This window comes from Sturnira hondurensis, unplaced genomic scaffold (genome assembly GCF_014824575.4).
Source record: "Sturnira hondurensis isolate 20B ecotype Veracruz unplaced genomic scaffold, ASM1482457v3 Scaffold0007865, whole genome shotgun sequence".
Classification (NCBI taxonomy): domain Eukaryota; kingdom Metazoa; phylum Chordata; class Mammalia; order Chiroptera; family Phyllostomidae; genus Sturnira; species Sturnira hondurensis.
In genome coordinates this window covers 13,155,089-13,182,040 of record NW_028080496.1, presented here as the reverse complement: position 1 = coordinate 13,182,040, position 26,952 = coordinate 13,155,089, and the positions used below count along the sequence as shown (strand labels likewise).

Genomic DNA, 26,952 nt, shown 5'->3' with positions numbered 1-26,952 from the left:
TTATCAACCTAAAAACATCAGGTGGAAAAGAACTACATTTCAGAATGTGCAGCGTTTGCAAAGCGGCTGAATCTGCCCACAGAGGAGGGCTCTCCTCCTGGCTACTATGCTCTGTGTCTGCACCCGAGTAGGGGGACGACACGGCTGCGCACTCAGGGTGTGCTCTGGACGCGTCAATAGGCTGCGATGCTCTGGGGCTTGAGACACTGGCCCAACTGCACAACTCTGACTTTATGAATGATAACACACAAACATGGGCTTGTGAAAATACGCTTTACAGGAAAAAAATGCCTCACTGTTCCCAACATCCATCAGCCTGCTCAAAGGTTTGTGAATGACCCGGGCTCCAGAGTTTATTTCAATATTTGCTGAAGTAAATTTTGCCTTTGATCTTTGGCTTCTTAAAAGTTGTGACTGAACTATTTAAAATTATCTTCTATGGTTCTACAGAATAAATGGAAATAACAATGTGTAATACATTATCACAAAAATAAACACTACATGATAGAATCTGTGAGAGAACTTTTCTGAGAAAAAGTCCACCAATCCCCAGGGCAGAAACTGCTGGGGCCGCTGAACTCTGCCTCCAAAAGCCCCTGCCAGGAGTGCAAGGGCCCCTCTTCCCTCCAGTGCAGGGCTTATCCCTCAGGTGCAGGACTTAAGTTTTACTAACAAATACTTTCATGTTATTTCCAGCTCTCGCTAACTGATGCTTCCAACACATCCCTTTCCATACCCTGTTCATAGCCACGAACAGTACAGACGTTTGAAGTATTTCATGTTTCAAAATAAATACCAAGACTTTACCCCCAAAGCAGTCCCACCATTTTCTATTCTTCCATCACTGTATGTGAGTTCTGATCACACTAGATCTTCCACAACAGTTGAGGGTGTCAATCCTTGTTATGTTTTTTAACTGAAGTTTACTGTGGTGACACTGATTAACAAGATTATACAGGGTTCAGGTACAATTCCATGACACATCATCTGTGTATCACTGCATCGTGTGCCCACTGCCCACACAAAGCATCTGCCCTCACCCTAGGTGTGACCCCATTCACCCTCGACCACCCCACCCCGTCACCACCACTCTCGTCTTTGTCACTGAGCTCTCCACATCAGAAGAAAGGCCAATGAGACAAAAGGCAACCAACCCAATGGCAGAAGATATTTGCAAAGGAGAACTCTGACAAGGGCTTACTACCCAAACTATGTAATGAACTCATTCAACTCACCACTGAAATCCTACAACAATATGTAATTCAATTAGAAACAGTCAGAGAACAAAGGCACCTCTCTACAAAAGCCAATACAAACAGCCAACAGATATACAAAGAGATGCTCATTTTCACTACAGACAAAACAAATCAAAACCACAATGAGATACCACCTCCCATCTGTTAAGAGTGTCTGTTACAAACCAGACAGATACTAGAATAAGTGGTAGAGAGGGCGTGGAGAAAAAGGAACCCTGTTCACTGCTGGTGGGAAGGCAGACTGGAGAAGCAACCATGGAAAACATCCTGGAGGGTCCTCAAAAAATAAATACAGTTACCGTGTGACTCAGCATCCCCTCTTCCAGGCATCCACCTGAAAAATTTGAAAACATTTAGTCACAAAGATACATGCACCATATGTTCATTGAAGCATTATGCAGTGGCCAAGACATGGAGACAACCAGTGACCATGGACAGAGAGCTGGATTAAGCAGACGTAGTACACATATGATGGAAAAGTACTCAGTCATGAGAAAAAATAAAACAGGCCAATTGTGACAACATGAATAGACCCTGAGCATCACCCAGAGTTAAAATAGTAAGAAAAAGCCAAGAACCATATGATTTGACTCACTTGAGATATAAACTGAAAGCAACAAAGGCACAAACACAGAAATCAAACACGTACCTTTTCTCAGACCAAAAGGATATCATGTATCCTACGTTACAGACACCACACAACTTACCACGCTGCAGAAGTGCGAAAATGATCACCCCTCGCTGATCTTCAGCAATCGGGGGTGACATGGAAAGGCACGAAAGCCAGGGAGTCTCTGTTCACAGGGCTGAATAAACAGAGGAAGAACCTCTCAGGGTATTTAAGAACACCTGGTTATCCCTAGAATAATTTTGAATTAGGGTAATAACATGAAGTTGCTAAATATTCTCTCAAATCTACAATTTCGTATCAGAGCAAAAAGGAGTTAAAATGAGAGAAATGCTAAGGATTCAGTGATGGAGGCAAGCTTGGGGAGGACCTCCCTAAAAAACAGGGCACATCATGTAAAGATGTCCAAATGAGGCTCTAAAGAGATTAAGAGAGGCCTCAGGACCTGACTCAAAACACACGACATACATTTCAGGAGATCTCGATTGGGCACTCACCCTTCTTTCCCAAAGTAGAATACCTGATTTCAGCCTTCCGTCTCAGCAAAACATGAGGAAAAAAATGCAAAGACAGAGTCTTAGGTTCAATGTTTTAACACCATGAAAAACTGAAATCAGTTCCAGTGTGATTTGACATAGGCACACAGTGTTCCCTTGTTTACTTTATCATAGTTGCTTGTCCCCTTCTTACTGCAGTATTTTCAATCACAATTCCAATACAGGTTTCCTGTGCACACATTAAAAAAAAATCTATCTATTGACTGACAGAGAAAAGAGATAGATAAAAGAGAAACTTCAATGTGACAGAGAAACATCCATTGGTTGCCTCTTTTCATGTTCCCCAAACAGCGACTGAACCCGCAACCCAGGATGTGCCCTGGCCAGGAATCAAAACAACAATATTTTGTTCTGTTGGATGACACCCAGCCACGAGCCACACTGACCAGGGCTGGACATCTTTCTAAACTTCTGAAAACTTAGTAGTATGCAAAAGCGTTCCAAGAAACTCCTGTCCAGCGTGATACCTATAAGGGAAACTATGCAGTGAGAGGTGGGTTTTGGTGCTAAATTACCTACTCCACACTATAGAACAAGGAACCAGGAGGTGACTGTGAACTTGGCTGGTATCACTTTAGAGATTATGAAATTAGGTTCTATTCTAGCTGACCCCAGTGTGCAATGTAACACAGCTTTCACCGGATGGGCCTGTGGCCGTCTTTGGAGGAAGGATGCATAATAGGTTCATATGGAAACCACAGGATTGCCACCCCAGTCTCGTTTTTCACACTATTTGTTTAGGACAATTTTTATTTCAATACCTAACATACAAACCAATTTCATTTCACAAATTTTTGCTTTCATTAGCCTTCAAACACTCCCAACTATCTGGACTTTTTAGGAAACCTGGTCCTTATTACCATTGTACAACATATGTTTCTTTTCCAAAAAAGAGAATTAGAAAGAGAAGTTACTAATTTGTTATGAACTTTGTTAATTTGTTAAGATGGTAATAGACTACTACATGTAAACCCTGAGGTAACCACAGAGTGAACCCTAAAGGAGATACACAAAAGATAACGAGAAAGGAATCCAAGCACACCACTAAAAAAGCCATCCAACTGCAAAGAAAGACAATGGGGAAGAAAAATAAAGAGATCTACAACACATCCACAAAGAGCTGTCAAAATTTCCATAAATACATACCTATTATCACTTTAAACATGAATCACCTAAATTCTACAATCAAAAGGCAGAGAGTGAATGGATGGATTAAAAACCTTATCTACTATCTATACGCAGCCTGCGAACGACTCTCTTTAGACACAGACACACCCGGACCAGAAGAGAAAAGACAGAAAAACATATTCATGCTAATGGGAATAAAAAAAAATTGGGGGTGGCAAGACTTACAGCAGACAAAATACACGATGCAGCACACACTGCAATAGGAGACAACCGAATTACATGTCGATGAATAAATGAATCTACTACCAAGAGACAACATTAGTAAATATTTATCCGACACAGAAGCATCTAACTGATGGAGAAACAAATCAATAGATCTAGAGGAAAGGACAGACAGAAGCATGCTGACATCAAGCATCTGACATGTCACTCCCATCCACATTACAGCTTACCCAGCAAAAAAACCCAGCAGGGACACTGGGATTGAATGACACACTAGATGAGATGGACTTTACAAAATAAGTATTTAAGTCTACACGTACATGTGTGTCCATTTCTGTAGATATACCAAATAAATGACACGTTCTTCCCACGTGCACAAGGAACACTTTACAGAATAACTCTCAGGCTGGCTGACAAAGCAAGCACTAACAAATTTTCAGAACTTTAGTTGTATACAGCATCATTTATGAACATAAAGGTCTAAAATAAAAAAGGGAGTTCCAAAATAAAAACTAAAATATTCACAAACATGTGGAGATTGAACACTGTGCTGGTAAACACACAACTGAAGAACAAATAAAAACTATGTAGAAAATACGAAATACCAAACACCATGAGATGAAGCAAAAATGTTCCAAAATGAAGTTGATAGTAACAGCTACTTCCATCACAAAACGAACCAAAAAACCCCCCTCAAACCAACAACCCAATGTTTCAACTAAATAAACTAAAATAAACAAAAGTAAATGCAAAGTTAAATTAAAAAAAATACAATGACCACAGCAGAAATGTGTGAAATCAAAAGAAGAAATACAGAAAAAGCTGTATCTTTACAAGTTACAAAAAACTCTTAAGAACCACAGGAGGACACCATGGAGTCACACCCAATTTACTCTGGGGAACACAGGTATGTGGACACCTCCCCTGTGCTCATTTGGTATTTTCTAGGCAGACCCTGCCCACCACAGAAACAGGCAAGCCAGAGCCAAAATAACAAATATACCCTTGCAATTCAAAGTTACATTCTGTATCTGACCACATCGCGTAAGGAGTAATGCAAGTGTGTCCTCACCAGGTACACAACTGAACATTCTGGTGAAAATTCAAGGAAAAGTGAAGACACAGCAGTGGTTTTCCAATATGCCCAACATTGCTCCTTTCACGGTTTGGGCAAATGTGGATTTCTATTCAGCATTGTTTAGAGCAAACTGACGGGCGGGGAACACTATCAATAGCACACCAGCAGCCTGTTTTCAGTCAAACTCAAGGGGTTCAAGCATCAATGGAACCCACCACAATCACTAAAGCCCGGGATAGTATCCATAAATGAGGTGAAGCCTGACCTGATTCCCACAGCGCCCATTCCATCAGCCCAGAACCCAAAGGTGCTGGGCAACAAAGGCCCATGGGAAAAGTCAATGCAGCCCTTCAATGTCTGGATACCTCATGGCCATTTTCACGCAGAGGTTTCTGAAACTCCAACACTGACCCTGATACTTATCATCTACCCAGCACATGAGACGGTGATCAAAAGTCTGGGGTACAACTCACATGACACTCACTCAGGATCCCATCAGAAAGCATTACCCCATTTATTCTCTGACTTAGTACAGAAAGAAGGCAATCTTTGAGCTTTACTGTCTCAGTCTCTAACAGCTAAAATATTTATTCTACATCAATACAGAGGTTTAAGGCAGGCTGAAAGTGTCAGAGTCTGAGAGCCAGCCCCCGCATACTCTCCTATCATCACTGGTCAACACGCGCTCACCTTCAACACAGAGGCCACGGCCACCACCTTGCCCATAATTTGCCTGTAAGACACAATGGGAAAAACAGAGTTGGAAACACTGGATTGCAATATGTCCTTCCATGACAAACAACAAGGCACCAAAGTCTATGACCATGAGCACATGTCCTAAGAAACAGGGAAGCAATGGGGTGGAAACACATGGTTTTTACTCAGAAAACTGCCCAACTTCCTGCAGGGAAATCACTCTCCCCATCATGGTGCCACAAAATTGTCACCTACTCTGGGCCTCAGCGTGAACATATTGAGCATGATTTTTAAGTCATCCTCTCCTTCAGGACCATATGAGTTCTCATCATTGACCCAGCGCAGGCACATGCAGGCATCTGTACACCTGCACATGTGCACACTCACCAGAGACGTGTCCTGGAACTGAGATCACCAGAAGCCGGGCTTCAATCTGCACGTGTCCAGTTATGGAAAAAACCCAACATGAAGCACCTGGGAGCTATAGGCCAAACGAAAGTGTCTTTGGAGTGCATGACCTGTAGAAAAACAATTAAGTCAGCTGTCCAAACTATTTACTCCCTCATTCTTAAGACTAAGGCTAATGTATTTCTCTCCTGTACAGGGTTAACAATCATTCCAAAGGAATTAACGAGTAACAGAAAAAGTAAATGAACCAACAAAAGGCTCGGCAATGGTTACAAGAACTCAGAGCAAAAACACTTCTAGGACTTTCACTGGAAAGGCACACAACAGTGGTCCTGAACAGTGAAGATAAGGCACACTGCTCATCCCTAGCCTTAAAATGGGTCACACTACAAACACTGGGCAACATTATTGCACAGGGTAAACCACAGGACACCAGGAAGTCACACAATTTCCTCAGGGGAACAGAGACACAGGGACCTCACACTGTACTCACATGCTACATTATTCTAGGAAAAGCCTAGGCACCATGGAAACCTCCAAGTTGGGGCCTAACCACCAGCTATGAGCGTGGACTTCAAAGTTCTCCACATCCCCCAATCAGCTTTGCAAGTGTCTCCTCACTGGATAAACTGGAGCCTCCCAGTGAAGTCACCCTCTGACTTTCTAATATTCTCAACATCACGCTTCTCAGGGTTTAGCCAAGGGTATCTCCCCCCAGCACCGTTCAGGGCAACCGACCTCACCCAGGGAGGAAACACCAGCAGGGGCGCAGCAGTGGGCTTCATTGGCAGAGGCAAAAGACACCAAAGAACCAATCGAAAACCAACTGTCAGAAGCCCACCATTCTCTCAGCGACCATAGTCAATCCTATGGTTTTGTCAAAGCTCATATTCAGTTACCCCCAAACAAAGCAGGGATGCGATGAAGGCCCATGGAAAAGAACATTGCTGCATTTCAATAGCTGGCCATCTCCAGTTTGGTCATTTTTAACAGAAAGGTTTGTGAAATTCCAGCAATGACCATTGTATTTATTAGCCATTAAGGACATGACAATCACAACTAAAAAGCTTGTTCACCCACCAACTGAGGTGACTCTTGCTCAGGACACTATGGAAAATGGAATTAGGCCCCTCAGAGTCCAATTCATTACAGACAGAAAGGAAATCCTTGGTGACTTAAAGCTCTCACCCCTGAGCACAGGGGTGAAAGAGGGTTAATGGCACCAAATGACTTCGCTCCCAAAAAAGCAAGCCACCCACGTAGTTTCATGTTGCCTCTGGTCTCCACTAAAGACACAACACATCCACTCACCTAGAACATTAAGGCCACGGCTACCACCTTGCCACATGGTCTGTCTGCAAGACACAAGGAGGAGAAAAACAAGGAGTTGGAAAGATTTGCCTTGACATGACCTTTTGTGAGGAACAAGGGGGCACCATGAAAGCCCATGACCACTAGGTGGCTGTGTTCATGGGGAGTAAATCAGGTACAGGCATGTGGGGTTCCCTCATGAAACTACTTGTCTCAGGAACCCAAATCCCACATCTTTGCGGGAAATGACACTGCCCAAAATGGTGCCACAAGACTGTCACTTCCATTGGGCCTCAGCGTAATCGAATTGAGCATGAGTTTTAAGCTATCATCTCCTTCAGGGCAACAAGAGTTCTCATCATCGACCCAACGCAGGCACATGAAGACATCTGTGCACCTGCACATGCACACGCTCACCAGAGATGGTTCCTGAAGGGGAGGACCCAGAGGAGGCTGGGATCTGCACGTTTTCAGGTCTGGAAGAAGCCTCATGTCGAGTAGTCAGGAAGGACAAGAGCAAAAATCTTTTGGGGGGGCGGAAGATAAATGATCTGAAGAAAGAGAAGAAAAGACAGCCACCTGAACTATTTATTCCATCAATCTGTGACCAAACTAATGTACACTTGGTTTCCATGATAATGATCATGCCTACAAAGAAAGAATGATGGATAATAAACAATGAGTCACACTCAAAACACTCAGCAAACACTACTGCTCAGGGTAGGCCACAGAATGACACCTTAAAGCCACACAAAATTTACTGTGGGGAACACAGGTATTGGGACACCTCCCACTGTGCTCGCTTCCTGTATTGTAGATGAACCCACCCACAACAAAAACTCACGTAGGAACCTAAGTACACACTATGAACTTGTACTTCCATGTTCCCTTTTGTCGTGAGAACCATGCAACTGATTCCTCACTGGACACTGACTGGACACATCAATTGGGTTCTCTGCAGTAAAAGTGATTCTACCACAGTGATATTGAAAAAAATGCCCAAGGCCGTGCCTCTCAATGTCTGTGCTGATTCAGATGTTTATGAAGCATCCTGTGGGGAGTGTCCATGTTTTGACGTCTTTGGGCCACACTGGAAGAAAAGCTGTCATAAGCCACACACTAAATACACTAGGACAAAAATCACAAAATTGATACCGTTTGAAGTAGAGTTACAACTTGTATTGGGCCACATTCATAGCCATCCTGAGTTGCGGGTGGCTTGCCGGCTGCAGGCCAGACATCCTGGGTCAGGCCCACCCTATTGGTGGGAAGCTCTACCAATGGCAAACAACCTGCCTATTTCTAGTGAAGGGCAAAAGGTCAAAAAGACCAATCGAACCTCACCATTAATTCCTTAAGGCCATGAATCTGGACATGGATGTGGTGACGCCTTAATGTCCGGAACACACTCACACTCAGTCAGCCCTAAAGTCAACACTTTTCCAACTGGCATCAAAGACCAGTGGGGAAAAAACTGTTTTCATGTCAGTCTCTAAATGCCATTGTCATGGTCACTGTTACACAAATGTTTTGTGAGATTCCAACACTGACCATGATATTGTCATCCATCTAGCATGTGAGATTGTGGTATCAGGCTGGGCACAAACTGACAGAACACTTGCTCACGACCCCATCAAAAATAAAAATTTCACAGTCTTACTCAAATTTATTACACATAAATTTATTATACAAAGAAAATCTCTTAGTTTTAGAGTTTTAGTCCCAAACACTGACAGTAAAAATATTCTGCATGAGAATGAAGGTTTAAAGCAGCTGGAAAATGTCATAGGGTCTGCAAGGCAGCCTTCCACTGACTTTCACATTGTCCCTGGTCTCCAAACATGAAAGAAAACACATGCCCACTCACCTTCAACATTAAGACCAAAGCCAACACCTTGCCACTTGGTCTGCCTGCAATATAGAATGAAACAAAAAGTTGGAAAAAATTAGCTTCTTACTCTGCTCTTCAGTGACAATCAACGTGGCACCCTCATAGCTTAGGGACACGAGCAGGTCGAGTTTACAGGGAAGGGATGGGGTGCGGGCACAATTGAGATTCCCTGAGCAAAATTCTGCTTCCAAAAGTCACAGTCCCCATCACTGTGCTAAAAACTGGAGCCAACACTGGGCCTCAGCGTGAACATAATAAGCATGACTTTTAAGTCATCCTCTCCTTCAGGGCCACATGAGTTCTCATCATTAACCAGTTCTCATCATTAACCCAACAGAGGCACATGCACACGCTCACCACACATGATCCCCCACCTGAGGACACCAAGCAGGGCTGGGATCTGTGTGTGTCCAGTCCTGGAAGAAGCTCACCATAGAACACCTGAGAGTTGTAGGCCAAACGAAAGCCTTTTAAGGAAAGTGACCTAGAGAAAGAGGAGAAAAACCTGTCTAAATCATGTATTACATCACTCTTGGGACTGAGCTAATGCATACTTCTCTTTTTTGTGATAACAACTATTTGAAAATCAATCAATAAAGAAATAGATCATTAAAAAATGGAAATACACCCTCCAAAAGACAAAGCATGCATTTCTTTAACAGACACAACTGGGTGTTGTTTTCTGGTGTAAAATGAAGTCAAAAAGTAAAGATATAGCAGTGTTTTTTAAATATTCGGAACATCAAGCTTTCCACCAACTACATACCACAATTTAAACCAACCTAACTGGAGACGAAACACTACCAATGGCTTATTGGCAACCACATTTTGGGGACTGAGCAAAGGTGAAAGAACCATATGGTAACAACCAAATTTACAAAAGCCCATGAATCTGTCAATGGACATGGTGCAGTCTTACCATTCTGTTGAAGCTTCAGTATTTACTCCAAAATTCTACACAGCTTTCTGAAAAACCTCCAGCCAAAAATACTGCATCACTTCTGCCACTGGGCCCCACCAGAGTGATTTTGTTTTACACAAAGGGTTGGAGCCACCCCGCACTCACAGGCACTGGTCACCCAGTGAGCAAGTGAGGGTGCCGTCTAACAAGCTGGGACACAACTGATATGACTTCTTCAGTGGACAAAGAAAGAGGCTCCCTTACACTCCAGTATTAAGCAACAGGAAGGACACCTTTGGAGTCTGAAGCTCCCATACCAAAAACTGACAGTCATTAAGAATTCAGCCACCTTCAGTAACGAGGACAAACATGAGCACAAAAGCATTTATGGCCGGACTACAAGCTTTTCCTTCCTTTTAGTTTTCTCTGGCCTCCAAGACAAAGACCCCACTCACCTTCTACATAAAGGCCACCGGTACCACGTGTCCCATCGTCTCACTGCAAGACACAATGAGAGAAACAGAGTTGGAAAGTCTGGCCCCCGCACGGCCTTCTGTGAGACACAAGGGGGCACCGGTAAAGCCTACGAGGACGAGACGGCAGCATTCATAGCTAAGTGATGCAATGGAGGCACGAGGGATTCCCTCAGGAAACTGCCACCTCCAGCAATCAGTCCCCATCATGGTGCCACATAAGTGTCACCTACTCTGGGCCTCAGGGCAATTCTGATGAGCATGATTTTTAAGTCATCATCTCTCTTCAACACAGTATGAGTTCTCATCATTGACCCAATGCAGGTATTTTCCTGACAACTGTAAGCCTGCGTATCCCATGCTCACCAGCAGTGTTTCCTGGAATGAAGGACACCGAGGAAGACTTGAAATCTGTACTTCTCCAATTCTGGAAGATGTCTGACACAGAGCAAACTGGTAACTCTAGGCCAAACAAATCTCTGTTTTGGGAAAATGACCTGAAAAAGAGAAAGACAGCCATCTAAAGTCCTTATTGTCATTATTAGGACTGAAGCTAATAAAGTTGGTCTTTTACATGGTAATAATCATTCAACGTCAACTAACAAATAGATTACGCATAAATAAAGGAAGACTCAATGAAGGAAGAAAAAAATGAGAAAGAAACAAATGAAAGACAGGAGATAAAATGATGAAATAAGCCGAAAAAGGCTCTTAACACTGATGAAAGAGCACACACAATAAAAACAGTCCTGTAATTCTCCACCAACACAGCGTTCATCATGGTGGTGAATACCATGGGTGTGGCTCATCTGACGCTGAAATAGTAGCTCAATGAAAAAACACAGGGCTAGCCTAGTTATCCCAGGTAAACCAAAAATGGTGTGACGACACCCACTATTTAAATTAGGGAACCCATATGTGGACACCTCCCATTCTGTGCACTTGCTTATTTTAGGCAAACCCACCACCACATTTTCAAGCCAGAGCCTAAGCACCAGCTGCAGACTTGCACTTCAAAGATCCCTTTCTGGCATGAGCACTGCAACCAAGTGACCATGACACTGCTTCCTCCGTGATGACATACCTACTCCGATACTGTGGTGAAATAACCAAGTAACGCTGCAACAGTGATTTTGAACTATTCTCAACATGGTTCCCACCCCCCATTCTGAAAATGCAGATGTCTACCTATCATGGTTTAGGACAACCTACTCAGAGAGTAAACACCATCAATAGCACCAGATTTGGAGGAAGCACAAAGGGTCACAGAAACAATCCAGATAAGCCAGGTTTACAGAAGTCCCTGGAATAAGGTGAAGCGTCATTTTGTAGAAGGTGCATAGTTTGCCTCCAAACTCAACACTGTGTGCCAATGAAGACCCACGGGAAACCATCACTGCTGCACTTCCATGGCAATTATTTTTCACACAGAGTTGGTGAAATTGCAAAACAAAAAAAAGATATTGATCACCAAGTAAGCATATGAGAATTATGGGTAAGAACCTGGGATATAGCTGACATCGCCTTATTCAGGGTCCCATGGAAAAGAAAGCGGCCCCCAAGAGCCCAGCGTTACAAGAAAACCCACCTCGAGTTAAAGGTACAATTTGTAAAACTCGAAGTTGTAAAAAATTTAGCCTGCTTCAATACAAAGGAGGTAAGTAAGCAGTGCACAAGTATTTTTATTGCTTGAGAAGAAGTTTACCATCGCTGTCATGCTGTCTCTCGTCTCCATCCACCTTCAACACAAAGGCCACGACCACCACCTTGGCCACAATCTCCCTGCAAGAAACAATGAGAGAAGCAGCAGTTGCAAAGCCTGGCCTCATGTACAGCCTTCCGTGACAAACAGGGACACACCATTGTAGTCTATGACAACTTCAGGCCATGTTCTCATGGCAGCAATGGGATAGAGACACTATGACCACTTCAGGCCATGTTCTCAGGGCAGCAATGGGATAGAGACGCAAGGAATTCTGTCAACAAAATGCTGCCTCTAAAAATCACAGTCCCCAGTGTGCTGCCGAAGACTGTCACCTACACTGGGCCTCAGCGTGAACATATTGAGCATGATTTTTAAGTCATCCTCTCCTTCAGGACCATGAGAGTTCTCATCATTGACCCAACAAATGTACTTTGCAGCCACGAGTGTGTCTGCGCACACATACTCACCAGAGAAGTTCCCTGGACTCAAGGATGCCAAGGTGGGCTTGAAATCTACACTCTGCAATTCTGGAAGAAGCCCAACACAGAAAGCCAGGTATGTTTGGTCCAAATGAAAATTTATTTCAGGAACATAACCTGAAACTGAAAAGAATGATGTCCACATGAACTATTTATCCCATCAATATTGGGACTCAACCTAATAGTTTTGCTCCTATCTGTGGTGATAATCATTCCAAAAGTAAATAAATTAATGACAGAACGAATGAATGACTGAAGGAGTGAATAAATAACTCAGAACTAAACCAATGACCCAGTGCATCAGCAATGTGGACTGAGGAACAGAAATATAAGTGCCGGTCGTCCAAATTCCACTATGGTAACACAGGGCACATGTGACCAAGATGAAGACAATGAACACTGTTCATTCCTGAAGTTAGAACAATGGGTCTCACAACAAACAATGGGGGAGCCTTAATGCTCAGGGTAACACAGAATGACACCAAGAAGTCACACACAAGTTACTCCAGGAAACACAGATATCTAGTCACCTGTCATGTGGCTCACTTGCTGTATTTTAAACTAGTCAAACCCCATGCACTGTGGAAAATTACATCCCAAAGTGTAAGCATGAGCTGCGAATTTGCACTTCATAGTTCCCTTTCGTATGTGACCACATTCCCCACGAAGCCATGCAACTGTGTCCTCACTGGACACATAACTGCATGCCTCACTGTAGCCATATAGAGTCAAATTGAAGACACGACTTTGATTTTTATATATTCTCAACATCGTACCTAACACTCGAGATGGAACTCCACAGACTGAGCATCGTTCAGGACAAAGCTGACTAGAGGGAGCACTATCAACAGCACCCAGCCAGCCTATTTTGGGGAAGCACCAGAGGACCAACAGAACATAGCAATTCTGACATAATGGGGTGGGATGCATGTGGGTTCCCCCAATGAAACACTTGCCTCAGACATCACTGACCTGATTGTGATGAAGCATAGTAAGTAGAAGAACCAATCGATCACAACCAAATTTACAGAAGCCCACGAATCTCTCAGTGGACATGGTGAGGTCTTACTGTTTCATTGAAGCTTTGTAATTTAGCCCCAAACTGAACAGTGTCTGACAATGAAGATCCATGGGAAAATATCACTGTGGCACTTCAGCCTATAGACTCCAGGAGAACTGTTATTTTTTACAAACTTCTGGTAGCATTCCAAAGTAATTAAGACACTGAATATCCATTAAGCACACTAGAAGTATGGCTACCAAGCTGTGAACAAGCTGACCTCACCCTTGTTCAGGGTCCCACAAAGAAGGAAACAAACCCTGTAAGAGCCTACACTCACAAACAGGAAAGGCAACTTTGCTTTTTTAAGGACTGATACCTAGAACTCACACTCAAAAAATTAAGCCTCCTTCAGTGCTGAGAGCGAAGCAGCACACAAACCGTTGCTGCCTGACAACAAGCTTCCCCTCACTTTCAAGTCGTGTCCATCAAAGACAAGATCCCACTCACCTTCAACATAAAGGCCACGGCCACCAGGTCCACCGCAGTCTCTCTGTAAGACATGATGAACAAAATAAACAGTTGAAAAAACTGGTCCCATGTTTGGCCTTCTGTGATGCATGAGGAGCAGCGTCAAAGGCTACAACCACAGCAGGCCACATACACATGGTGGTGATGGGGTAGAGGCATGGAACTTCTTCTCAGAAAATTTCCCACCACTTTGGAGGGTCACAAAACTGTCGCCTACAATGGGCCTCAGCGTGAACATATTGAGCATGATTTTTAAGTCATCCTCTCCTTCAGGGCAATATGAGTTCTCATCATTGACCCAACAGAGGCACACACACACATTTGTACACTGGCACATGCCCACACTCACCAGACATGGTTCTTGGAAATGAGGACGAGAAGGAGGGCTAGGTGGGGTCTGCAAGTGTCCAGTTCTGGAAGAAGGGTGGCATGCAGAGTCGAAAATGCTCTACAGCAAATGACAATCTTTCATGGGAACTCGACCTGGAGAAAGAGCATTGAACAGCTGTGTAAATCACCTCTTCCTTCACTGTTGCTCGGAAGCTAGTGAATGTCGTTTCCTTTTGTGGTAACGAATAAAAACTCAATGAATGAATCAGTGAATGTTAAACTGCACAAGGAGAGACGCAGCACAATTGACTGAAACACAGATACGAATTCATTCTCACATATTTCACTACAATAACACACAGTATGAGCCAAGACAGGTGAAGACAATGCATACTGCTCATCCTGCCCTTCAAACAATGGGTCAGAGAAAACACTATGGGCAGTCGCTTGCCCTGGGTGAACCAGAGTGACATCATGAAGTCACATGGTTTACTCTGTGGAACCCCTTCCATTTTGCTCCTTGTTATATTCTAGGCAGAACCCGCACACAAAGGACACTGCCAACGTACAAACTAATCTGAGTTAAACTTACAATTCAAAGTTCCTTTGCATTTCTGACCACATCCCCCCAAGAAGCAATGCAAGTGTTTCTTCAATGGATACCAGACTAGAGGCCTCACTTTGGTCAAATGAACACAAAGTTAAGACACAACATGATTTTCAAATCTTCTCTACCTCATACCCAACACCCTTGGGGTATATATGGAGTTTGAGCTGGTGGCATTCAGGGAAATGCAACCTGCAGAGGAAATGCTATCACCAACACAACAGTGAGCTGATTTTGGTGAAGTACTGAGGGCAAAGACGAAGTGAAATCAAACATTCACTCAAACATCAACAGTTCCCTCAATGAAAAACCCAAGGAAAATCACTGCTGCATTTCAGCCTCTGGATTCCACTGCCATGCTCCTGTTCACACAAAGGTTGATCAATTTCCACCACTCACCACATGTTTACCGGGCCTTAGAATGCAGGAATTGGGGGTAACAAGCTGTGCACCAACCGACACAACAGTTGCTCAGGAACCCAAAGAAAATAAAATCAGCCCTCATACAGTCTGAAACATTACTGACAGGGAGTCTTTTCAGTTTTCAGGCTCCATTGCTCAAGGCTGACAGTCATAAAATCTCTCCTGCATCAGTGCTGTGGTTTCAGGCAGCACACTGGTTTATGACTGAAAGACAGCCCCCAATCCCTTTCATGCTGTCCTTTGCTCCATCCAACACAACAGAAATCCACTCACCTTCAACATCAAGGCCATGATCACCTCCTTGCCCACGGTCTCCCTGAAAGAGACAATAGAAAAAAAATGTTCTAATTAGTGGCCTAAAGTAAGCCTTCCACGAGGAACAAGGGGCATGGCACGCTTGTACATGTGGAAGTGATGGCGTAGAGGCACATGGATATTTCTCAGAAAATCAACCACCTCTCTGGAGGAAAACAACGCTCCCCATCATAGTACCACGAGATGTCACCTTCAGTGGGCCTCAGCGTGAACATTTTAAGTATAATTTTTCAGTCATCACCTCTCTTCAAGACTGAAGTTCTCATCATTGACCCAATAGAAATTTTGGATGCATCGGTCCAACTACACATTTATATACTCACCAGCCATGTTTCCCTTCATCTCTCTTAAAGACAGTGAGAGCGCCTTGGGAACACTAGGCTAAAAAAATCTTCTCTTAAAAGGTGACCTAGAGAAAGAGAAGAAAATCAAACCTCTAAACTCTTTATTCTGTCCGATAAAGACTGAAGCTAATACATGGTGCTCCTATTTGTGGTACTAGTCCTTCAAAAAAATGTATGAAGGAATGAAAAGAGATGAAGAGAGGAAGGATGAAAGAGAGAGCAAGCAAACCCAATGAAAGTCTCAAGAATGTTCGCTGAAGCACACACACAAAAACAACTCCTATGATTCTCACTACAAAACACCACATAGCACTGGGCAAAAAGCTGAAGACAATGCATAGTCTCCCATCCCCAGAGTAAAAACCAATACTCAAGACAAAACACTGGGTGAGCCATATTGCTCAGGGCCAACCACAGAATGACACCTTGAACTCACAGACATTTACTCTAGGGAAGCCAAGAAATCTGGACTCCTCAGATTTTGATTATGTGCTGTATTCTAGCAAACCCTTCCAAACATGGAAACTTTCTATGTGGGGCCTAAGGACCAGCTATGAACTTGCACTTGGAACTTCCCTTTCATATCTGACCATACCTCCCAAGAAGAAAAAGCAAGTGTTTCTTCATGGGACGTACTGGCTGCCTCATTCTTGTGCAAGATGAGGTGATACAGCAGTGATTTATTTTCAGCTACCCTAAACAGCATCTTTATTCCCAGTTTTCAGCAAATGCAGCTTTCTATCTGGTGCAATAAAGGGCAAATGGCACATTCAATGGCACATCAGCAGCCTCATTTTGTTGAAACACAAGAGGTTTAAGAACCAGTCAAACACAAATTTACAAAAGCTCACAAATCTCTCAACTGATATGGTGATGCACTATTATTTTGTGGAAGCTACATTATCTAGCCCACAACTCTACACTACTTGTCAATGAAAACCTATGGGAAAATGTTGTGCCGGACTCCATGGCATTGTTATTTTCTAAACAAAGGTTGGGTGAAATTCGAACACTACTGAATTTCACCAAATGGATGATTAACAAAGATATTAATCATCCAGTCAGCCTGAGGGTTATGGGTTAACAAGGGAGGACACAACTGACATCACACTTGTTCGGGGTCTCATTAAAAAAGGAAACGGTCCCGTTAGATTCCAGTATTACAAACAGGAAGGACACCACTGTCGTTTGAAGGTCTCATTCCCAAACCTCAAACTGTAAAAAACTAGCCTGTGAACACGCAGGTTAAAGCAGCACATAAATGCTTTACTGCCTGACAGCAACCCTTCTGCATACTTTGCTGTCTCTGGTCTCCTCCAAGACGAGACACTACTCACCTTCAACACAAAGTCTACGGCTACCACATTGCCCATGTTTTCCCTGCAAGACACAATTGGAGAAACAAGGAGTTGGAAAGACTGGCCACAGTACATCCTTCAGTAACAAACAACAGGTCATGGTCAGGGCCTATGATGACAGCAGGCCCTGTTCTCAGGGAAGTGATGGGGTGCAGAAATGTGGGATTCTCTCAAGAAAAGGCTGCCTTGAGAAATCACTCTCCCCATCAAGGTCCCACATGACTGTCACCTACACTGGGCCTCAGCGTGAACATATTGAGCATGATTTTTTAAGTCATCCTCTCCTTCAGGACCATATGAGTTCTCATCATTGACCCAACGGAGGCACTTCTCTGACACTCCCCACCTGCACATTGTGTGCTCACCAGAGATTGGTACCGGAACTCGGGGTGCCGTGGTGGGCTTCGAACCTCCACATGTCCAGTTCTGGAGGAAGCCTGAAATGAAAGAGAGGCAAAATTGGACTATGTAAAATGAAAATATTTTTTTTTCTTTGAAAAATAACCCGGAGAAAGAGAAAAGACATTGTCTAAACTATTGCTATTCCATCAATCCTGCAACTGTACTTAATGCATGCTGGTCCTTTCTGAGCAAAAAAAATCATTTGAAAAAACAACAAATGAATGAAAGAATGAGTAAATACGTATATAAATAAATAAATAAATAAACAAACAGCAGAATACAGACAGGACCCCATGAAAGGATCAACGATGTTGATACAAGGAATGTACAAAAAAACACAAAGCCCAGCCTCGTGTGTCCCAGTATACAAACACATGACATTGGTAAAGAAACCTGGAGACAGGGCAGTCTGCTCCACCCTGATGGCGAAATAAAAGATCACACACCAAACACCAGACGAGACCCACTAGCTCATGGTAGGGCATGGAATTACACTGTGATGCCCCACACAGTTTACTCTATGGATGAAAGATTTCTGGACATCTCCCATTTTGGTCCTATGCACATCTATCTATCTATCTATCTATCTACACTAACCCCACCCAGCACGGAGCTTTCAAGCCAAAGAAAAGCACATAGCTCAGAGCATATGCAGAAGCTATGAACTTGCTATGAAGTTTCCTTCTATACCTCAACACAGGCCATGCAAGTGTCTCCTCACTGGAAACACAACTAACTGGGTGCCTGAATTTGATTGAACTGAAGTACAAGTGAAGATACTACAGTGGCTTTTAATTAGTCTCCACCTTGTGTCTATCACTGTTTGTGAAAATCTGCATGTTTATCATGTATCATTAAAGAAACAGCAAAGGACTGATTTTGGTGAAGCATATGAGGACAATGAGATTCTATAAAACCACATTTTGAGAAGCCTATAATTCTTGCAATGGACAAGGTGTAGCCTTCTTGTTTGTCAAAGCTCGTAGTCGGATGAAAACACAAGAGTGCTGAGCAGTGAAGGCACATAGGAAAATAGTATTTTTGCTGTACTTCAATTTCTGGATGCCACCACAATAATCAATTTTTATACAAGGTTCTGTGAAATTCCAACAGTGGTGATGGTATTTATCACCCATTAATGATATGGGAATTCTGAGTATCAGGCTGTGTACCAACTGAAATGATACTTGCTAATGTTCACACAGAAAAATAAAGACTCTAATTCATTACGAAGAGGAAGGAAATCTTTGGAGTTTTAAGGTCTCACGCATAAAGACTGACAGACACAAAATTGAGCTTGCATCAACTCTACAGGTGACGGCAGCACAGAAGAATCTCTTAACTGCCTGCCTGAAAGCCAGCCTCCCACTTTCATGTTGTTCCTGGTCTCAAAACAGACATCCACTCACCTTCAACATTATGGCCATGAGCACCAATCAGCAACAAGATCTCACTGCAAGACACAATGTCAACAAAAAGAGTTGGAGAGACTGGCCTCATCTGTGGCCTTCCGAATTGAATGAGGGGCACAATCAAAGCCTACGAGCACAGCAGGCCATGTTTTCGGGGAAGTACCCAGGTGCAAGCACGAGGGATTCCCTCATGAAACTACTGCCTCCAAAATCACTCTCCCCATCAAGGGGCCACAAGACTGTCGCATACACAGGGCCTCAGCGTGAACATATTGAGCATGATTTTTAAGTCATCCTCTCCTTCAGGGCAATATGAGTTCTCATCACTGACCCAGTTAAGATAGTTTGCAGGTATGTGTATAACTGAACGATCAGTATACTCACCAGAGATGTGTCCTGGATCTGAGGACACCAAGTGGGACTTGAGAGCTGCACCCTTCCAATGATGAACAATCCTGACAGAGAGCACCCTGGAAACTATAGGCCAATTTAAAAGTCTTCTTTGGGAACTTGGCCTGGAGAAAGAAGATTAAGGCAGTGGAGTAAATCACATATTCCTTCATTCTTCAGACTGAACAAATGCATGTTGTTCCTTTCTACAGTAATGAATGTTCCAAAATAAAATAATGAAAAAATGAATGTACAAGGGAGGAAAAACAAAGGGAGGAATGAAGGGAGATAGAGAGGGAGGCAAGGAGAGAGGAAGGGATGGAAAATAAGATAATGAAATGAGCCTAAAGAGACTGAACATGGACTGAGTAACACACACCAGATAAAGTCAGTCCTATGATTTTGTCATAGGACTTGTCACACCACTTGTCATCAAACATGACAATGCACACAAAAGGCTCACCTCTAGCATTAGAACACTGGGTTGTCCCACAACACTGGGTGAGCCTTATTGCTCAGGGTAGAACCCAGAATGACTCATGAGACCTCACACAATTTACTCTGGGGCACAGTGATATCAGGACACCTCCCATTCTGCACACTGGCTATATTCTAATCAAACCCCACCCACCACAGACACTTTCAAGCCACAGCCTAAACAGTAGCTATGAACTTGCACTTGAAAATTCCCTTTCATAGAAGACCACCTGCCTCAAGAAGCCAGGCAAGTATCTCCTCACCAGATAAGCAACTGAATGCCTATTTTTTGTCAAACTGAAGATACAACTGAAGATACTGTGATTCTGAAACATTCTCCACACTGTGTGACTGCATATTCCTCTCTGGAATTGCTCAGGACAGTGCTGACTGGAGAGGAGAACTACCAACAACACATCAGCAGCCTGTCTTCAAGGATGCGTATGAGGTCAACAAAGAAAGAGAATACACCAACATCAAATTCTCAAAAGTCCCACAGCTGCGTAGTACACACAGTGAAGCACTGTGGCTTTGCTGAAACTACATGCATTTAACGAGATCAACAATTTGAGAAAGGGTATAGAATTGCTCGTATCTAGATATACACAATTGGTTCAGGATGCTGCAAAAAAATTAGCTCCATTGGAGTGGGGTTGGTTCATTATAGAAAAGATGGAAATTTTTTGAGTTTTAAATGTCGAAGTGCTCCCAGGCTTTTCAAAAGCAGCATAAATTATCGCTGACGAGTAAGGCAGCACACAGAAGTCTTTACTGCCAGAAAGGCAGTTTTCCACTTACTTTCAGGTTGTCCCTGGGCTCTATCCAAGATGAGACACCCACTCGCCTTGAACATTGAGGCACACCACCGCTTTGTAACAAGGTCTCCCTGCAAGATGCAATGAGAGAAATAAAGAGTTGGAAGGTCTGGCCCCTGCATGCCCTTCCATGAGGCACAAGGATGCACCATTACAGCCTATGACTACAGAAGGCCATGTTCACAGGGAAGTGATGGGGTGCAGTCATGTGTGTTTCCCTTAAGAAAATGGTGCCTCCAAAAATAACATTCTTCGCAGTTACAACAACTGTCACCTACAATGGGCCTCAGCGTGAACATATTGAGCATGATTTTTAAGTCATCCTCTCCTTCAGGACCATATGAGTTCTCATCATTGACCCAACGCAGGCACATGCAGGCATCTGTACACTTGCACATGCACACGCTCACCGGATCTCAGGTGTTCCTGGATCTCAGGACACCAAGGAGGACTGAGATCTGCACGTGTCCAGTTCTGGAAGAAAGAAGCCTCACAGAGAGTGGGTCCGCAAGTCAAGGGCAAACAGAAGTCTTCGTTTAAAAAGTGACCTGAAAAAACAAAAGGCAGCTATCTCAACTCAATATATTCTGTGCCTTTGGCACTGAAGCCAATGAATGTTGCTCCTTTCTGTGCTAATGATCATTGAAAAAATGACTGCCTAAGTAGCTAAGTAAATAATAGAATAAGAACCAAGTGAAAGCTCAACAACTTTAAGGAAATCATGCAAAGAAAAAAAAACCCCTCAGATTCACTATAAAAACACATACCATGGGTCATGAAAGGTGAAGACAAAAGGCATTCTCCACGTCCCTGGTGTGAAAAAATACTCTAGGGAACATACTGGGTGAAGCCTGTTCGTCAGGAAAGATCACAGAGTACTTGGCCACAAGAACATGAAGTCTCACACCTCTTGTTCTGGGGAACACGGATATCAGGACACTACCCGAGTGTCTCGTTTACTATATTCTAGGCAAACCTCTCCCAACGTGGGTATTTGCAAATGGGAGCCAAAGCACCAGCTATGACGTTCAACTTCAAAGGTCCCTTTTGTATGTGACCACAGAAGCCATGCACAAGTGTCCACAATGACACACGAATGGAAGATTCACTTTTGTGTAAACTGAAGTCAAGCAAAGTCAGGGATTTTGAAATATTCTCAACATGGTGCCCAGCATCCACTGTGAAATGTGGAAACCTATCCAGCATGATGTAATGTACGGCAACCTAACTGGAGAGGTAACACTATCAATGGCAAACCAGCCCCCTAATTTTGGTGAAGCACAAAGGCTCAAAGATCCATTCAAGGACAACACAATTTACGAAGCCCACAAATGCGTCAATGGACATGGTAAAAGCCTTACTGTTTATTGAAGCTACACTACTCAAGTCCGAATCCCAACAGTGACTGCCAGTGAAGACCCACAGGAAAACTGCACTGTGGCCCCTCAAACTGTAGACTCCTGGGCATGGTTACTTTTACACAAATTTGCTGAAATTTCAACACTAATCAAGATAATAATCATCCAGTAAGCATATGAGGTTTATGGGTAAGAAGCAGAAATGTAATAGACAACACACTTATTCAGGGTCCCATGGAAAAAAAGAGTGGCCCCGTGGAGTCCAGCCTTATAAATAGGAAAGACACCTTAGGAGTTTCAAGGTCCTAGTCCTAAAACAAAGTTGTAAAAATTCATCCGGCTTTAATACCGACATTAAAGCAGCACCGAAGTATATCTTTACTGCCTAAAAAATCAAGCTTGCCTTTTATTTCAAGTTGTCTCTCATTTCCAGCCAAGACAAAGATCCCACTCACATCTAACAAAGGCCACGGTGACCACCTTTCCCAAGGTCTCCCTGCAAGACACAATGAGAGAAACAAGTGGTTGGAAAGACTGACCTTTTGTACAGCTTTTCATGATGAGCAAGGGAGCACAAACCCAGCCTATGAACTCAAATGGGCCGTGTTCACTGGAACAATTGGGTAGAGGCACAACAAACTACCTCTTCAAATTGCTACCTCAGAAATTATTCTCCCCATCATAGTGACATAAGATTTATCACCTACACTGGGCCGCAGCGTGAACATATTGAGCATGATTTTTAAGTCATCCTCTCCTTCAGGACCATGTGAGTTCTTATCATTGACACATGGAGGCACACGAAGGAACCTATACACCTGCACATGTGCACACTCACCAGAGATGGTCCTGGGTATGAAGACACCAAGATGGGCTTGAGATTGCCTATTCCCAATTCTAGAAGAACACCAACATGCAGACCTAGGGAGGCTCTAGGTCAAAGAAAACCTTTTGGGAAATGACCTGGAAAAAGAGGAGATAAACAGCTGTCAGAAACATGTATTCTGATAATACTGAGAACTAAAGCTAATACATGTTGCTCTTTTCTGTGGTAAAGATCATTCCAAAGATGAATGACTGAATCAAAGCATGAATGAATGAATGTATACATATTCATTATGCTCATTACATACATACTGCTTCTTCACAGCTTTAAAACAATGGGGCACATACAAAATACTAGGTGACCCCTATACTCGAGTAAATCAAAAAAGGACACCAAGAAGTCACACACAATTTCCTAAATGGAACACAGTTATCTGGACACCTCCTATTTGTTCACTTGTTTTATTTACAGTTAAACCCACACAGCATAAAAACCTTCAAGCCACAACCTAAGCACCAAAATATTGCTGCACTTCAATAAATGAATTCCACCTGCATAGTCCATTTTCACACAAGGTTTCGTGACATTCTGACACTGACCATGATACCCGTCCAAGAAGCACATGAGAATTATTAGTACCAGTGTGCACAAACTCAATTTGCCACTCACTCAGGTTCGAATAGAAAAAGAGATTTCCCTCTTGGAGTCCAAGTCACTACAGAAAGGGAACTAAACCTTTTGAGTTTTCAGGTCCCGTGGTTAAAGAGTCAGTAATTAAGTTTAGCCTGAATCACGCTGGGGTTAGAACAGCAATCAAACATCGTTATTGCCTGAAAGGTAGCACCCTACTTAGTTTTTTATGTAGCCCCTTGTTCCTATCCTACACAAAAGATATCCACTCCCTTCAATATGAAGGGCATGGCCACAGCTCTGCAACATGTTCTCACTGTAAGACACAATGAGAGAAACAAGAAGTTGGAGACACTGGCCTTGTTTATCCCCATCCATGAGGAAAAAAGGGGCCCTAAAACAGCCTATGACCAAGTACTCAAAACACGGGCATAAAAAGCAAGCATACAGACAGACCAGTGAAAGAGAGAACCTGGAAATAAACCCACAAAACCACAGTAAATTAATCTTCAATAAGAGGACCATGAGTCGATGAATACAAAATAGGGAACATCTCTTCCAAAAATAGTGCTGCGAAACTGGATAGCAACGTGGTAAAAAAGGAGGAAAAAAAAAGAAAAAAGGCTGTATGTCTGTTACAAGTTTAACACCTGAAATCGAAAACATAGGAGAAAATCACCTTGACATTCTCCTGGGAGCATTTTTTTTATTGAGAGAAAACCAAAACCAAAACTACACAACTGGTCTACACAGTAAAGGAAACAAAGAACGCAATGAAAAAGCAATATATGGTAAGGCCCTGGCTGGTGTAGGTCAGTGGATTGAGCGTGGGCCTGTAAACTGGCGGATCGCGGTTTGATTCCCAGTCAGGGCACATGCTTTGGTTGCAGGCCAGTTTCCAGCAGGGGACACATGAGAGACAACCATACATTGATATTTCTCTCCCTATCTCCTTCCCTTCCTCTCTAAAGATAGAGCAATATATGGAATGGTAAAAAATATTCATGCGTTGAAGCCATCAAGATGGCGGCGCAGGTGGAAAAGGAGCTAGTCCTCACCTCAGAATGATACGTCAAACGTATATGTGTATTACGAACAAAAACCTGAGTCCAAGAAAAGACACCACGCGGACATGCACAGGTGAGCTCCCTTGTGACATTTCCCTTGGATGTGGAGCGTGAGGCAGCTCCACCTAGGTTCCCTGACTCCCAGGCACTGCGCCAGAATTCATCCCAACCACCAACACAGGATCTGGGCCCCGACAAAAAAAGGGAGCGCAGCGTCACCACAGGCCCAAGAGAAGCCGCCCGCTTGGAGACCACAACAGCAGGTGCTAGCCGCTTTGCGCTCCTTCCTGGCTGAGTGCACTAGCACCTCGGCTTCCTGAAAATGCACCAAGCGAACACCACAGCACCCACCTACCTGTGGGGCTACCCAGCCCAGTGAAGCCGCAGGGGGTGGAGGGACTTGGCCCTGTCACACTCCTGAGGGCCCCAGAGACAGGAAGCGAAGAGCTTCTAAGCACCAATCTTGCAGGAAATACCTACCCAGGCCCAAAGATGGCTGGGAAAAACCCAAGAACCCCTGGGGCCACGCAGGCGCACGAGGTTTGCCCTTAACAGGAAGGGGCGGAGCGAGTATGGCCCGGAAACAGTTTGCTGGGCTTGCCCAAGCCCTGCTCCTTCTGAGGATATTTTAACCAATAGGGCAAACTCCGGATTTCCTGAGACGGAAGGGCGTGGCCAAGACTTCAAGGACCGGTACTGCCCATAAAAAAGAACGCAATTAGCCAGGTGCCAAGGACACCGAAAACCCAATTGTAAAAAATACAGGCCCCTATGTTCATTACATTGTTATTTACTAGCACCAAAGTATGGGAGGCAAGTGCCCATCAATACATGAGTGGATAAAGAAGTGGCGCATCTAAACAATGGAACATCACTCAGCCAGTATAAAGAAGGAAATTTTACCATTTGCAAAAAAGCATCAGTGGATTCACACCATATACTGCGGGAATTGTAAAAGGATATGACCAACGTTCTTCAAAATGAACTAAAAAAATTAGTTGGTTTCTATGACAAAGTAGTTTCAGTTCCATTAGTGTCATGACTGATTTTTACCCCCCTTTTCCAAATTACTAGGGCAAATACTGTCCAATCTGATATTTTTATTGTAACACAGTCTCTTCACCAAATTTGGTATGACAACTTGTTCTTTGGTCTCAGTCATTCCTGTTTCCACAGCTGTATTTAACATAGCCTGTGACAGTCCTACATCGGCTCTAGATAAGAGCAGCCATGATGGGTGTCAGAAAAATTTTTGTGGCATCCCATCTCCTGACCCAAACCATGCCAGCTTCCTTATGCATCTATTTGATCCTGAAACTTCTAACCAGAAGTACCATCCTTAAGCCCTGTTCCAAGGTGGAATGGGCTTTGGGAAGATTCAGTGAAATTAGTCAGGGTAGTATATGTTTGCCTGGCTTGGAAATCACCAGTTTGCCTCCTCAGGAATCTTTCTCTAAGATGACAGGAATAGACAACAGTCAGACAGGAAAACTGAACCTCAGGGACACTCTTTCTAATAATAATAGTAATAGGAAAAATAATACCGGAAAGCTTCTAATTCTAGTAAGTTTTACACCCACAGACAAATATCAGATTTCAATCCTATGGCTGCAATTCTAAGGATCCCTACATATTCCTAGTCAAAAACTGATTCACAAATGTGACACATTGAAAACCTGAAATCATATGACAGGGTTGAAACTGTCTGCTTGAGCATTCGACCCAAACACATAAGACATCACAGAAATGACAGCACTGAACCTTGACTGGTGCAGCTCAGTGGATTGAGCACCAGCCTTTGAACCAAAGCACCATGGGTTCAATACCCAGTCAGAGCACAGGCCTAGGTTGCAGGCCAGGTCCCCAGTGAGACCAAGTGCACACTGAAGTTTCCCTCCATCTCTCTTTCCCTTCCTCTAAAAATAAATAAATAA

General features: G+C 43.4%; 11 non-coding genes across 11 annotated transcripts; all 11 read right to left on the bottom strand.

Moving 5' to 3' along the window:
- Positions 1 to 5,823: 5,823 nt before the first annotated feature.
- LOC118992118 (small nucleolar RNA SNORD115) lies at positions 5,824 to 5,903 on the bottom strand. The gene has a single exon (XR_005067562.1). It is a non-coding gene; the product is annotated as a small nucleolar RNA SNORD115 (small nucleolar RNA).
- A 1,669-nt stretch (positions 5,904 to 7,572) lies between these two features.
- Positions 7,573 to 7,652, bottom strand: LOC118992123 (small nucleolar RNA SNORD115). The gene has a single exon (XR_005067567.1). It is a non-coding gene; the product is annotated as a small nucleolar RNA SNORD115 (small nucleolar RNA).
- Positions 7,653 to 9,410: 1,758 nt separating this feature from the next.
- Positions 9,411 to 9,490, bottom strand: LOC118992125 (small nucleolar RNA SNORD115). The gene has a single exon (XR_005067569.1). It is a non-coding gene; the product is annotated as a small nucleolar RNA SNORD115 (small nucleolar RNA).
- Positions 9,491 to 10,785: 1,295 nt separating this feature from the next.
- Positions 10,786 to 10,866, bottom strand: LOC118992115 (small nucleolar RNA SNORD115). The gene has a single exon (XR_005067559.1). It is a non-coding gene; the product is annotated as a small nucleolar RNA SNORD115 (small nucleolar RNA).
- Positions 10,867 to 12,593: 1,727 nt separating this feature from the next.
- On the bottom strand, positions 12,594 to 12,673 carry LOC118992120 (small nucleolar RNA SNORD115). The gene has a single exon (XR_005067564.1). It is a non-coding gene; the product is annotated as a small nucleolar RNA SNORD115 (small nucleolar RNA).
- A 1,811-nt stretch (positions 12,674 to 14,484) lies between these two features.
- LOC118992116 (small nucleolar RNA SNORD115) lies at positions 14,485 to 14,564 on the bottom strand. Its single transcript, XR_005067560.1, has one exon. It is a non-coding gene; the product is annotated as a small nucleolar RNA SNORD115 (small nucleolar RNA).
- A 1,572-nt stretch (positions 14,565 to 16,136) lies between these two features.
- LOC118992122 (small nucleolar RNA SNORD115) lies at positions 16,137 to 16,214 on the bottom strand. The gene has a single exon (XR_005067566.1). It is a non-coding gene; the product is annotated as a small nucleolar RNA SNORD115 (small nucleolar RNA).
- Positions 16,215 to 17,877: 1,663 nt separating this feature from the next.
- On the bottom strand, positions 17,878 to 17,958 carry LOC118992121 (small nucleolar RNA SNORD115). Its single transcript, XR_005067565.1, has one exon. It is a non-coding gene; the product is annotated as a small nucleolar RNA SNORD115 (small nucleolar RNA).
- A 1,750-nt stretch (positions 17,959 to 19,708) lies between these two features.
- On the bottom strand, positions 19,709 to 19,788 carry LOC118992119 (small nucleolar RNA SNORD115). The gene has a single exon (XR_005067563.1). It is a non-coding gene; the product is annotated as a small nucleolar RNA SNORD115 (small nucleolar RNA).
- A 1,630-nt stretch (positions 19,789 to 21,418) lies between these two features.
- On the bottom strand, positions 21,419 to 21,498 carry LOC118992117 (small nucleolar RNA SNORD115). Its single transcript, XR_005067561.1, has one exon. It is a non-coding gene; the product is annotated as a small nucleolar RNA SNORD115 (small nucleolar RNA).
- A 1,707-nt stretch (positions 21,499 to 23,205) lies between these two features.
- LOC118992124 (small nucleolar RNA SNORD115) lies at positions 23,206 to 23,285 on the bottom strand. Its single transcript, XR_005067568.1, has one exon. It is a non-coding gene; the product is annotated as a small nucleolar RNA SNORD115 (small nucleolar RNA).
- Between the last annotated feature and the right edge of the window lie 3,667 nt (positions 23,286 to 26,952).